At 36.2% G+C, this 12,779-nt stretch overlaps 1 long non-coding RNA gene across 1 annotated transcript in view; it reads right to left on the bottom strand.

The window, feature by feature from the left end:
* Positions 1-998: 998 nt before the first annotated feature.
* The window catches only part of LOC108448597, a 27,753-nt gene continuing 15,972 nt past the window's right edge, over positions 999-12,779 (bottom strand). The window contains exons 6-7 of the long non-coding RNA XR_001864552.1: positions 7,714-7,809; positions 999-6,745 (exon numbers count right to left, since the gene is read on the bottom strand). This is a non-coding gene — a long non-coding RNA (uncharacterized LOC108448597). The remainder of the gene's footprint in view (positions 6,746-7,713; positions 7,810-12,779) is intronic.

Here is a 12,779-nt window from a genome sequence, read left to right as displayed (position 1 = left end):
AAAAGAGGAAGAAATAGGAAAAGATTTTTGAGGAAAAAATCAGTAAGTCTTGTTCACTCTGAGTAGGCATAAAAATTTGAGATCCCTTTGAAGATTTGACACCATTTTTGAATGTGAACTCAGCTACACGTCCCAAAATTGGTTTTTTTAGATGGAAATTGTTACTAAGTAATCCTTTCACAACTTCTGTATACTTTTAAGGTTCACCTGGGCTCAAAAGACTTAGGTGTATGCCATTGCTGGCCTTCCCACTTCAGCAAAATAAAGTGAAAAAATAGGTTAAGTTGATGCTTTAGGCAGTAGTGATGATAAGTAGAAAAGCACTCTTTGAAGTATCAGAGTTGTGAGCTCACAATCCAAGTTTCTGGATTTTCAGGTTGTAAACTGACTAGAAGATTGAGGATTAGAACAAACATTTTACTACTCTATATTTGTCATTGTGGGAATACGATTCTTACACCGTGAGTTTATTTCCTATAATAATTAAAAGCTATAACATAAGCCTGATATACCAGCACTGTTAGACTTCAAAACTAAATAGTGTCCTTTTTTGTTTTTAAAACTCTAAATGGTCCTTTCCCAAACAAAGCAGCACTTGCTAATATCTATTTCAGTACTTTTTAGCAATGATTCACTGAATCCAAAAATCCTTTTCTGACACAAGGGGATGGTGTGAAAGTTTGGAAATTCCTTAATAGAATTCACAGACCTAGTTTAAAAGTGTAAAATATCTTTTTCCTACTAGTTCTATTTAAATCAATGAGGAAAAAAGCTTAACTCCTGAGCAGATGAACTTACTCCTCATCAGATATAATAAATTCAGTACAATTTCATTGCTTCTTTCCTTCTTCATATACGACCAGATGATCATACCAACTTGTTCCAATGTTTATATGAACTTGTTGATCTGGACTTTCTAGGAAATAGAACAGTGTTATTCTTCCTCATGGGAAACACGTAATGCTTGATAAGGAAGCATGCTTGCAGATAGGGATTTATGAAAGAAATTTATTTTTCATGTAAGACAGTTGAAGCAAAACAAACTCAGAGCCAATCTGAACAGTTTTCAAGCCCAACCAACACAGCTGCACATTATCCCTGTAATCAGTACCAAGAAAAGTGGCTCTGTGGCTTGGACAACATCAAATTTTAGTTCTGTGAGGGTGCTTTGAGTGTGAAAGCGAGTCTATATGCTTTGCTGGGCATGTGTCCAGGCATTTAATTCATGAAGTGGCCTTCTCTCTACTTCAGGTGAGGTGGTCTAATGACTTGGTTGGCACAGGATGTGTGCAGTCACAACCAAAAGTTCCAGTTGTCTGACACTAGAATTTTTGCCTTTGAATAGCAATTGAAACATATCTCCTATTAAATAACCTTCTGTACATTCCTCTCACTGCAGTGCTTGGTTATTGAACAAACTAAACCAATGACATCACTTGATGAGTTAAAGGTACTCAGCACCAAACCATTCAGGAAATACTCAGACTATTGCAGAATCAGGCCCCTAATTACAAACTTATGTGCAGTGTTATGGTTCATTTGTGTTACAGATCTCCCATTACAGTGGCAAACACTTTTTTTTCTCAGTAATCCACCTCTGTGATTCTAAATATTCTCCAAGGACAAATATGGCTACTGCTAAAGGCAGGCCAAGGTTCCATAGTTGAATTTCACATACAACTGATAGTATAAGGTTGTGACAGAAATAATGTCTGTCTTCTAAATGCTGTTGTTGTCTCTATCTATTAAGAAAAAGATATTAAAAACTCATTTTTATGCCAGTCTGCAGCATAATATGTTTGACAGTTTGGAGATCAACAAGCAGCCTTTTGGGCTGTTTTCTTGTACAGAAAGCAAGCTTTTTGATGGGTGGACACAATATTCTTTTTTTTACTAAAATTCTGAATGAAATAATTACCAAATTTTTGGTACTTTTCCAAGACAGTTTCTAAAGAAGCATAAGAGACTGACACAAATTGATTTGCTACTGTATCTCTAGAATATCTACTTCTATCTAGAAGTTAAAAATGCTATATAAATAAATAATATGAGTTTTAAAATAGGTAACTAATGCATTATAATTTTGATGTAGGAAGATAGAGCTATTACTAAATTATTTTCAACTGGTCAAACAGCAGTTTTACTTTGGGACCAACCAGCAATAAGACTGTGACTTTTCTTTTGGCTTCCTTCAGAACTGTACCAGTCCTATCTCTTGCAGACTATGATTTCTGGCATAACTCTGCTAGTCTATGCACCAAAGAGAACAACCAAAGGCTCCATACATTATTCATACAATCCTGGTTGCATTCAATGACTGCACGAGACTCTGTCTAAAAGTAGGCAATATGACTAGAGATACAGAGAACTATTGGCTGTTGTTATGTCTGTAGAAATGAAGAAAGAGGTTTGTCATGGAATGCCATATTTGCCTCTATAAACCTGGTATTTACATACCTTTTAAGGCCTAGTTAAGCAATTGAAATCTCGAGCAATCACTGTGGAAAACTGTGAGCATGGATAGTCCATACAACTATATGATTGTACTGTGATACCTGTTAAACTCCACCAAATTCTTTGTTATATCCTTTTTCAAAGAGTAGTCCATTACTGTGTATATGTATATTTGTTTTTCAAGAACTTGCACAGAGAGTAGGCTTGATTCATGTGGAGGATGCATTTGATTCTGTTAATACGAATAATAGAAGCTGAGTGTTCTGTGTTTAAAGGTGGTATTTGAAAACTACATATCCTTATCCCTTTTCCACTCTGCTAGCTCTTCTGTAAACAAATATTTAGAACTGCTAATACTATAAATATATACTCCTCATACTCATTTTTTACTTACAGCAGGGAGTGCTTCAGCTAAAGGCTCCAACCAAGATGGTGCAAATATTAATACTTCATTTCCTGTTGCATGCTGTTGAAGCACCAATGGCTCTGCATATATGTTGAAATACAGATGGCTCTGCCACAAATCTTACAGCAGCTGAAGTACAGCATGACTTCAGGAATGCTTTTAGCTATGTTGAGCCTTTATGTCCTCTGTCACGATTCTTGAAGGATGCTACAAAATACTGTGCAAAAAATTTATCCTGAATCCTTTCCTCGATACTGATTCTTCAATCTCCTGTTGGAAGCTGTTAGAAGATACAGATTTTTATATTCTGTCTTCCATAATGACATGTTATTTTACTACATTCATACACACAAAAAGAAGGACACAACGCTTCCTCTGGCTCAGTCTATCCCATGCCTATTTTGGGGAATGGAACACTTGCAATGTATTATAGTGGTTTATATTCTTATGATGTTATTGCTTTATTAAATAATTTTAGAGATATCTTAAGCCTAACCATGTTTCTAAATGCAAGGACGTATTGTACAAACAGGAAAATAAGTAGCAGAAACAAAAACCTCTGTTATGAAGCAGTTATTTTAATTCCAATATTCAAAGGAATGAAACTGTCAAGGAATGGTGAATATGTGATATATGAAAACTGCTACTGAGCAGAATAATTTTTAGGAGAGTTCATCTGATTTTTTAAATTATTCAGTAAGGGACAGCTGTAGACAAGGGAACAAAAATATCTCTGAAAGTAATTAAAAACATGTTTTGGCAACATTTTCTTTAGAAAAGTAGAAAATATTTCAGATGTAGATTCTAATTCATGAAACAGATCCATCCTTTTTTGCTTTGTAGCTGTGAGTCCTGTCAGTTCCTACTGCTAAAAGTAAACAGAGTAACTCAGAAAAGCTTTCTTGTTTTTTGTTAGTTTACTAGGAAAGAAGGTCTGTCTGGCTTCTGCCCTTTTATTCTCTGCATTGTCTATCTGTCAGAGTGAAATAACTTCATTTAGCTATCCCACATTTCAAATTAAATGTTGTGTCTGGTTGCTTGGCAAATATTAGGTCAATTATTTTCCATGGTGCAGTGCCTACTTGATATGTATCTGTCCATTATCCTAGAAAATCTTTCATTTTAATTTAGGAACGCTGTATCTAAAAACGTTACCCTCACTGCTCCCTTTCATTAAATCACTTATCCCCATGGATATTGAACAGCCTGCTTTCCTGCATGATAGTTGTGGTTTGCTGGTGAACCAACAGTATGTATTGCTTTGTATCTCTCACTGAAGCTTTAGGAGATTTTGCAAATGAGCCATAAAAAAAACCCCATAACAGAAATATGGGACAAGATCACACTTACACACATGTGAAGCTAGACTTCAAGAGCTATCTTTCTGCCCTAGCAAATATCCCACCTATCTAATATAGGACACTCCTGCTGTTACCCAGCTGCTTGCAAGTTACGTTTAAAAATTACCCCTTTTTTATTGTCATAGAAGACTTGCATTTAAATCCCAGTAAAATGCCAATCTGTTGAGGATACAGGCTTCAGGTTTATTTACCTTCATAATAAGCCCATAGGTATTCTAAATAAACTTTCAGTTAAAAACACTGAACATGTATTTTTGTCTGATAAGCCATTTTTAGATAATTATAACTACATAGTTACTACGTAGTATGACTGTAATTTAACAACATTAGACCTTGTTCTAGTTACCTCTCTCTACTTGCTGCTTTGAGCACACAAAACATCTAAATTTAAATGTTAGATTTTCTGGTGTTTCTCTGTTTTAAAGAGCTAGAGAAAAAGTAGACAAGAAATTTTTATTTAACATATCTGGATCTTTTTACACATAGATTGGTGAGTTAAAGCTTATTTTTAAGTCACATGTTAGTTCAAAACAAAGGGGGAAAAATGATATTATTGTCAAATTTAAATCTTGTGCAAGTCCTGCTAGTCTTTCTGGCTTGTTATTAAATAAGTAGGTAGGAGTTTGCATTTCTGCAGTGTCTTTCATCCCAGAGAACTTTAAAAAAATGGATTAATACACACAACAAGCCCTTGAATTTAGCAGCTGCTACGGAGATCTTTGATAGCAGAATGTGAGTGCAGTTAAAATAGAAGGATTAACTCTTGCACCAAATAGAGCATCCCTTTACAAACTGAATGCACAAAGATCCTAAGTCATAAAGTATAATTAAAAATGCTGAAAGTCATAAGGTTAAAGGACTAAATTTACTGAGTATCCTTTGATGTGACAGCCCAGGTTCTATATATTTAATCCTGGATTGTATCCAGTGTCAATGTGTGCTTATACGGAACAGTATATCTTATAACTGAGCTAAAACTCTTGGTGTCTAAAATACAAATCAACAATATATAATTTTGGGAAAAAAGGTAGTAAGACCAAGAAGGGATGTTTGACAAAAGAAAAAACTGGAACATAGAAACAAACAGATTTAGCAAAAGCAATGAAAATATCAGCATTTTCCTGAAGTGATCGTGCTGAAGGTCCAATGACCTCTCAAGCAGCTATTATGAACTTTGTGTGTGCATATGCATGGTCCAGACTCACCTAAATGCAGATCTGGAATGAAATTTTCCATTATGAATCTTGCCTGGTTTCCCCATATGTGAAAATAGGCAGATCCTAACTGTGTACAGTTCTGTCTAGGAGGCTCCTGGGACACTTTAGAGCATAAATAATACTTTTATCTGAAAACGATCCAAGTTCAGACAGCTGTGTGTAAAGGCTCCCAGCCTATTCTTAAGAGAGGAATAAAAGTAAGAGTAGTTTCTTGTGATTTATTAGTGATACTTTTAGTAAATTCCAGGTCACAGCAATAAGAGATGGTATATATTTTAGAAATTACGGGCTGGGGCACATAAATAAGAAAACTGTTCAGAATGAAACAGTAAACAACTTTATTACAGCTATGAATCTCACTCAGTGATAGTTGATCATTGGCGACAGAAGTTGTTTTTAAGAGACAGAGTGCTGGACACAAGATAGGAATGATCCTCGGCTATTTTCAAGAAATCCATGGCTGTTTGATTTCCATGTGAACAACTCATTAAAGATGAATTGCAAGACTGTAGCTTTTATGATACCTCAAGACTGAAAAATTCAGAGCCTTTGATGTTTACAGCACAGTTCTACTGGGACTAACAATGGCAGAAAATTGAAATTGTGGTATAGAATAAGACAAGGTATTATGCCTTAGCTTTACCGCAGTATAGCTTTTCCTGTGACTCCTGCAGAGGATGCTGTCTATTTTCTGCTGTTACACTTGCCCAACAGAGCAGAAACATGTAGCTTAGCACTGCAGGACAATCCAAAATGGTGCAAGTCTTCATTTGTTGAGCTTTGGGAATGAGTCCATATATTTTGATTTTCAAAGAAAAATTGTACCAATACATCTATAACAATAAGCACTTTAGCTGAAACTCTACTAGTCCCTTTACTTTACCTTCTAAATCTGGTAGGGGTGTTGCAGACATGTGGAAGGCCCATTTCCCACATTGCCTGGCTAGCACATCTGTAAAGTTCTCTGGAAATAGCACCTTTGAATGTATTTTAGTATTTCTTGTTCTCTCTGCAGAGGCTGCCAGCCAGTCTACAAATAATGCCAGCTGAGTATGCTACATTTTTGATAGTTTTTGCTTGTCCCCACAAACAAAAGTAATTGTGCATTTGTTTGTTTATATTTTGCTCTGTCAAGCTTGTAACAAGCCATACCATTGTAATGGAGTGAAGATATCACCTTCAGTTTTCACCTGCAAGAAGTTGCTGCCTTAGATAAATGAGGCTTTCTGTTCCTTCTGTTTTGACTTAGATGGTCTTCGGCTGGAAGGTTGCAATACAAGAGGAAACCACAGAACCCTTGTTTTCAGCTGAAAAGAAAACATTTCCATGAATAGATGAGACTCATACCCTCAACGTCACTGTTTTGGCAAAGAATGTTTTGAAAGAAATATGCAAGAAACTATGCTTATTCTTAAAGAAATTACAGGAAATGTATAACTTTATTATATTTCTTAAACACTGACATTTAAAAAACATAATCTTTTAAAAAAAGAGACTTTAGGAATATCTTGGACTGGAAGAGAACTTAACCATAGTTTGGAAGAAACAAAATCAAAGAGATTTGAACCTCTAAAGTAGAAAGACACGAAAGAAGGCAAAACTAAAAATAGCTCTGGCAGCAGCCCGTGTGTGGATTTTTTGGGACATAGGGCCTTCTGAACACACCTTTTGGAAGGCAGCTGAAGCTTCTGTCAATTTCCAACATTTGTCCTTTAGCTCAGAGATACTACAGACCAGTAAAGTATTTCCTTCAAGAGAGTTGCTGAGCCAAGTTGTCCTCTTTGTCTGGTGCTGAAAATGTTCTATCTAGTCTGTACTGCCTGGTTTGGTATTACATTTTTGACTTCTAAACTAAATTTTTCAGTCTGCAGTCTGATCACTTTAGCAGAGCTTATTTTGTGAAACTGGCATTTTTATGCTTCTTTTGGGCAGCAGAATTTTTCACTTCCTAGGCTCTGAACTGCCCTCAAAGCTTCCTTTAAGTGTTCCTGGAAGTGAAAGCATGAGGATCAATTTATGATTTTTTGACCAATATTAAATAATCAACTTTATAGAAAATATTTCAAGTAAGTGAGAATATTTCTCTCTGACAAACTATACGAAAAAGTATTTATATCTTTTTCCTAACCTTCGTATATTTGTCAGTTGGTCACATGGTCACCTAAGGACAGGGACTAGCCATTTGTGAATTCTTTTCTATGTCTGTGCACTTGTGTGCACACAAAAATGTGTATTTTTGTCTTTATATCTGTATAAGTAATAGAAACATATTTACCATCTCTCCTTATAGTAAATCTCAAAGTGCAATACAAAGTTTAGGTCCTCTCCTCTTCTGCTGAATCTGAAGCCTCACTTAGACTTTTAACAATGTCTATAGAAGTGGAATAAGACAGAGCAGTTAGTTGTGAGAGCACAAGATTAATTACACTTAGAACAGTCACGTAACATATTTTATATAGCACATGAATGCATGTGCACTTTGCATCTTGCTGCAGTGCAAAACATTGGCCTCATCTGTGAAGCAGACATGTCCTTGGAAGTTTTTGGAGATTCTTCTTTCATTTGGCACAACATTACTTATGATCTGTGGTTCATCTACATTTACTTCATAGATTCTGCTTTTTAGTTCCTTCAGAGATCATTCTTGATGCTTCTGTCAGATACTGAGATCAATTCTGTGCGTGCTGGGGAAGCAAGGTATTGGAACTGCAATCTGCTGTTGTACCTGAAAGGATAATTTTATTTCAACTGAAGAGCTTGTCAGTGCCAGTGAAGAACAGGTATGTGAAATAATATCACTTGCACCTATATCTACTCTTTAGTAGTTAGAATATAATTTAAACTGAAAGCAATGTCAAAATTATCAGAAGCTTTTCTCCATCAGAGAGAAATGAGAGACTCATTCCCTACAGATAGCTTTCTCAGTTTTGTTGGCTTTGTACAGGTGTGCATGAAAGAGGTATTCTTTAACCTTTTCCAAGTTGCATCTTGAAGCCTGATTTATAAATAGGGTAATTTTTCTCCATGTAAATTCACTTGTGCAAAGGCAGTGCATCCACAAAATCAGTGGAATTATCATTGCTAGAAATGCCTCTCTACTATGTCTACCTGAAACAGAGAAAAGTCAGTTCCAAATTTTACTTAAGATAAAGCTTAATGCTCCCCGAGTTGCTTGTGTATATCTTCACTGAGTGCAAATAAGCTTTACTAGATAATTTTGGTCAAAATGCAAGAGAAATTCATTTATACTAGTTGTAACAGTTTTTTTGAAGTGACTGGCTGATAAGAATGAAGCTTTTTATTCTAACTAAAAGTATTAAAGAAATATTTTATATGTATAACATTTAAAAATTAAGATTCTTGACACTAGACAGTTTAGTTATGTCTACCAAGGTTCAGTCATACCAGGTAAATAGATTTATCTGTGTGCGTCTGTGCAAACTCAAGTACACAAACAGTTCTCATAACACTCCTTTCTGATAAGCCATGCACCACTGTCTCAAGCCCATATCTTGACAACAATAGCTAGGCATTCAGCCTTTGTTCTTCCTTCAAGTTTATTGCATGCTTATTATTGGCCAGACCTGGCTCCCTAGGTGATTCTGTTCTTCCTAGGTGAGTGTCTAAGTAAAAATCTATCTTCGCTGTGACACTTGAGCTATGTAGTAAAAAACACTCACTGGGAACTTGTAACTTTTCCTAATGCATCCTTGGAAATTTAGCACTGTTGCAAAACTATCTGAGGAGCCGTGGTAATGGAAATGTTAACAGAAACCAGACAGCAGTGTTTAGAGAGCTATTATGAACTTTAGCTTCTGTTCACACAGTTCTCAGAAAAAACAAAACTTTCAGTTGCTGAAACTGCAGTCTGAAGGGGGTGAATATTTACCAGATTCTTTGTTGCCAGCCAAAGAATCCACATAAAGCATATTCCATCATATGTTTACATAGCAAATCACATCCACATACAAATGCTTTCATCAGTTGAACTCCACTGGAGACGCTCAGCTGAAAAGGCTTCTACTAAAGCATATTGGAGTCAGTGGAAATTTTCACATGGGCTGCAGCAGGCTTTCTTTCAGTCAAGGTTCTAACTCCACCTTTAGCAGTTCAGTTTAAGAAGTAACTCCTTAAGTCATAAGCTCACAGCACACTGATAAGTGCCAGACCCAGCCTCATGACATGATTATTCATTATTATGCTGCAGTAAAATAGTGGTGAATATTGCACATTTTCTGTAGATAAAATCTTACAAAATTTGCATTCCCTGTGTAATAAGCCTATGGATACCTAAACTACTTCATAGAGATGAAAATTCCTCTTTATATGCACTAATTCTCCTGCTTAGAAAGGATGGCTTGAGTTGGCTTCAAAGGACATACAGATTAGTAACCAGACAATTTCTTTTATAAAGATTTTTTTTCAAGTCTACTGTACAAGGGAAAACAACATAAATGGTTAGTGTTGGGTATGTCCTGCAGTTCAGCTCCTATGTCTCCTCTATAATTTTGTTGAGTCTGGTATGGTATGGCAATTTGAACAAGGAAATTGCTTCATCCCATAGTGAAAAGCAGCCTCTGTACTGTCCTGTGATGTGTATTTCTTGCATTTCTCTTTAGGGAACTTGAAAGTTCAGGGAGCTTTCCAGTTTGAGCCATGAATATTTTGCTACATGAATGTGACAAAACCCAAGTTTCAAATAGTGCGTGCACTATTACTAGGTGGGATTGCTGAGGACTGACATTGTAAGTCAACAAATAGTAGAAACATAGAATGGTTTGGGTTGGAAGAGACATTTAAAGATAATCTAGTTCCACCCCACTTTCCATGGCCAGGGATATTTTCCACTAGCCCATGCTGCTCAAAGCCCCATCCAACCTGGCCTTAAACACTTCCAGGGACAGGGCATCCACAGCTTCTCAGGGCAACCTGTTTGAATGTATGTAATACATATCCTTCTCTCTTATGACTGAATGGGTAAACACAGATTGCTTGAATATGAAGATCAGTGCATCTATGGCAGTTCAGACAAGGAGAAGTAAACAGAAAATGTTGAGAGCTGTTGGCTGACCCAGACAGCTAGTGGTGTTACTGGGCTACCATCTATTCACTGATCCTGTTATTCAGTCTTTCTCACTGTGTCTGGAAATTCACTTCTTCATGACCTGTCAGGCAATGCATAAAGATATATAAGCTCATATCCAATGGATCAGGGAGGACTGAGGAGGGCAAAGAAAAATGCTTTTCTTTTCTGAACTATTTGTGAGAATTTAAAAGATTTCTTTTATCTTTAAAGATTAGCAAAAATCCATTGTAGGAACTTCTAAGAATAAAAGATTCGATGTTTTTTTGCAGCTGGCTCAAATCAAACTATGTGTTTCATTTAAACAGCTTATATTTTGAATATATGAGTAATTAAAATTCAGACAAAGTATGACATAGTCACAGAGTGTTTCTGTATATAAAGTTGTAAATTCTTCTAGGTATAAAAGACAGACATAGAACATGACTTCAGAAAAACAGTCTGCTAACGGGCTTCTTGGAGCTGAACTTTGCTCACAGCATGCTCTAGGGAACATGATGACACACAGTGACCTTAGTCACAGAGAAACATAGAATACATTTTCTCAAAACAAGAAATAGTGGTAGCTCTGCTGTCAGTTTCTATAAATCTGGGAACAGAAGCTGTGAACCAACCTTCTGTCAAAACAATCTCCTAATAATCCACCAAGTGCATGTTTTTTGTTATTCTATTTTAAATATTCTCTTAACTTTTTATGAAAATGGGCACTGAACTTGTACTTTCTGTAGGCCTCCATTTTCTGTTCCATATAATTTTTCTTCAAAGCATGAACACTAAATTATAAAACTAAACTTTTACCTCACAGCATAGGTGAAATTAAGGGTAGAATTGCATGCAAAAGCTGGGATCAAACTCCCCTGAAACTGAAATCCTAAATTAAAACCAGATCAAGTTTTATGAGATGGCTTTCTTTTTCGTTAAATTTAGTTTGTTTGAATAGCTGCTGCTTTTTATTTCAGTATTTTAAGTCAGGTTGGGTGCTGGATTTAAAAACTCTTAGTCCACATCTGAGTTTTGTCACTGACCTACCACAGGGTGGAATGTCAGTTCAGATATTTCAATCAGGTTCAGAGTTGTCTTAAAAACCTCTAATTCATGTCTTTTGCACTCAGAGAGCAGTTTAGATAGAAGATCGCTTCCTAAAAAAGTTGTTGGGGAAACAAAACACATTGTATAACAGGATTAGGATCACTTTGAAAGTTTGAGCTGCTAGTGGTTACTTAAAAATAACCTTGTGGACTTGTTGAAAATTCCAGTTGTATTTTTAACAGTAGGTGTTGCTGTAGGAAAAGAGAACAAAGCACGCAAAGCAAACTGAATCCACAGGAACTGCACATTAGTGAAGAAAAAGGGCAGCCAGACTGCTATGCTTAGAACTACTTAAAAAAACTCTATTGGCATTTTTTGTGATTTAAAATTTGACATTATCACCTTTTCTCAGTCAGTTCTGATGAATTGCTTGTTAAAACCAGTTAGATAGTTGAGCATTTTGAGTATTTTGTCTGATTATAAAATTACCACTCAAAATTAAACCTTCCTCCTCTCACTGAAATTTATATTAATATTCTGTCTGCATGAAAACTGAATCGTAGACATATATACACTTCTAAATACCACTGGCTGGCTAGTATTTCAACCTGAAGATCTGGACAGATCAGAACAAAAGGTAGGAAATATATTAAGTAAATATGGTGCACAGCTTACTCTTGTGTCTAGATAGCAGATACTACTGGCAAAACTCAGAAAGTCACTGTAGGTACCCATTTGGCATGTTGGGTTAGCAAATAGATATGGCTGGGTGATGCTATCACTTTCCAATATGCTGATGTAAGTCAGTTGGGTTGCAGTGGCTCCAGACTCTGATCAGAGAGAACTCTGTGTGCACAGTGTACACACTTAAAAAGCCCTGTTTGCCCTGGTCTAAGGTACTTGAGGTACTGAAATTAACACTGCAGTGCCAGAGCAGCAGCAGACCATAGGAGAAAAATAAGCACATTTGTTAAATTTTTGATCTATGGATTTTGATAGAGGGTTTGCTAGGAGACTGTGTTGGGAGTGTGTTTGGCTTAACAAGGAGGGGAAAAGTCACAGCCATACTTATGCCAAGTGTTACCTGATGTGAGAGCATGCTCTGCTCCAGCCAGTGGGAAGACAGGCCTTCTTTTAACCTGGGCTTTTTATTTCAAGTTTTTCCCTCCCTCATTTATATTACAGTTCAGAACTTCAGAATAAAAAACTGTTGCCTTCTGATGTTCAGC

Source organism: Corvus brachyrhynchos, unplaced genomic scaffold (genome assembly GCF_000691975.1).
Source record: "Corvus brachyrhynchos isolate BGI_N302 unplaced genomic scaffold, ASM69197v1 scaffold115, whole genome shotgun sequence".
NCBI lineage: Eukaryota > Metazoa > Chordata > Aves > Passeriformes > Corvidae > Corvus > Corvus brachyrhynchos.
Note: the sequence above shows the minus strand (reverse complement) of the source record. Positions and strands in the feature narration are given on the sequence as shown.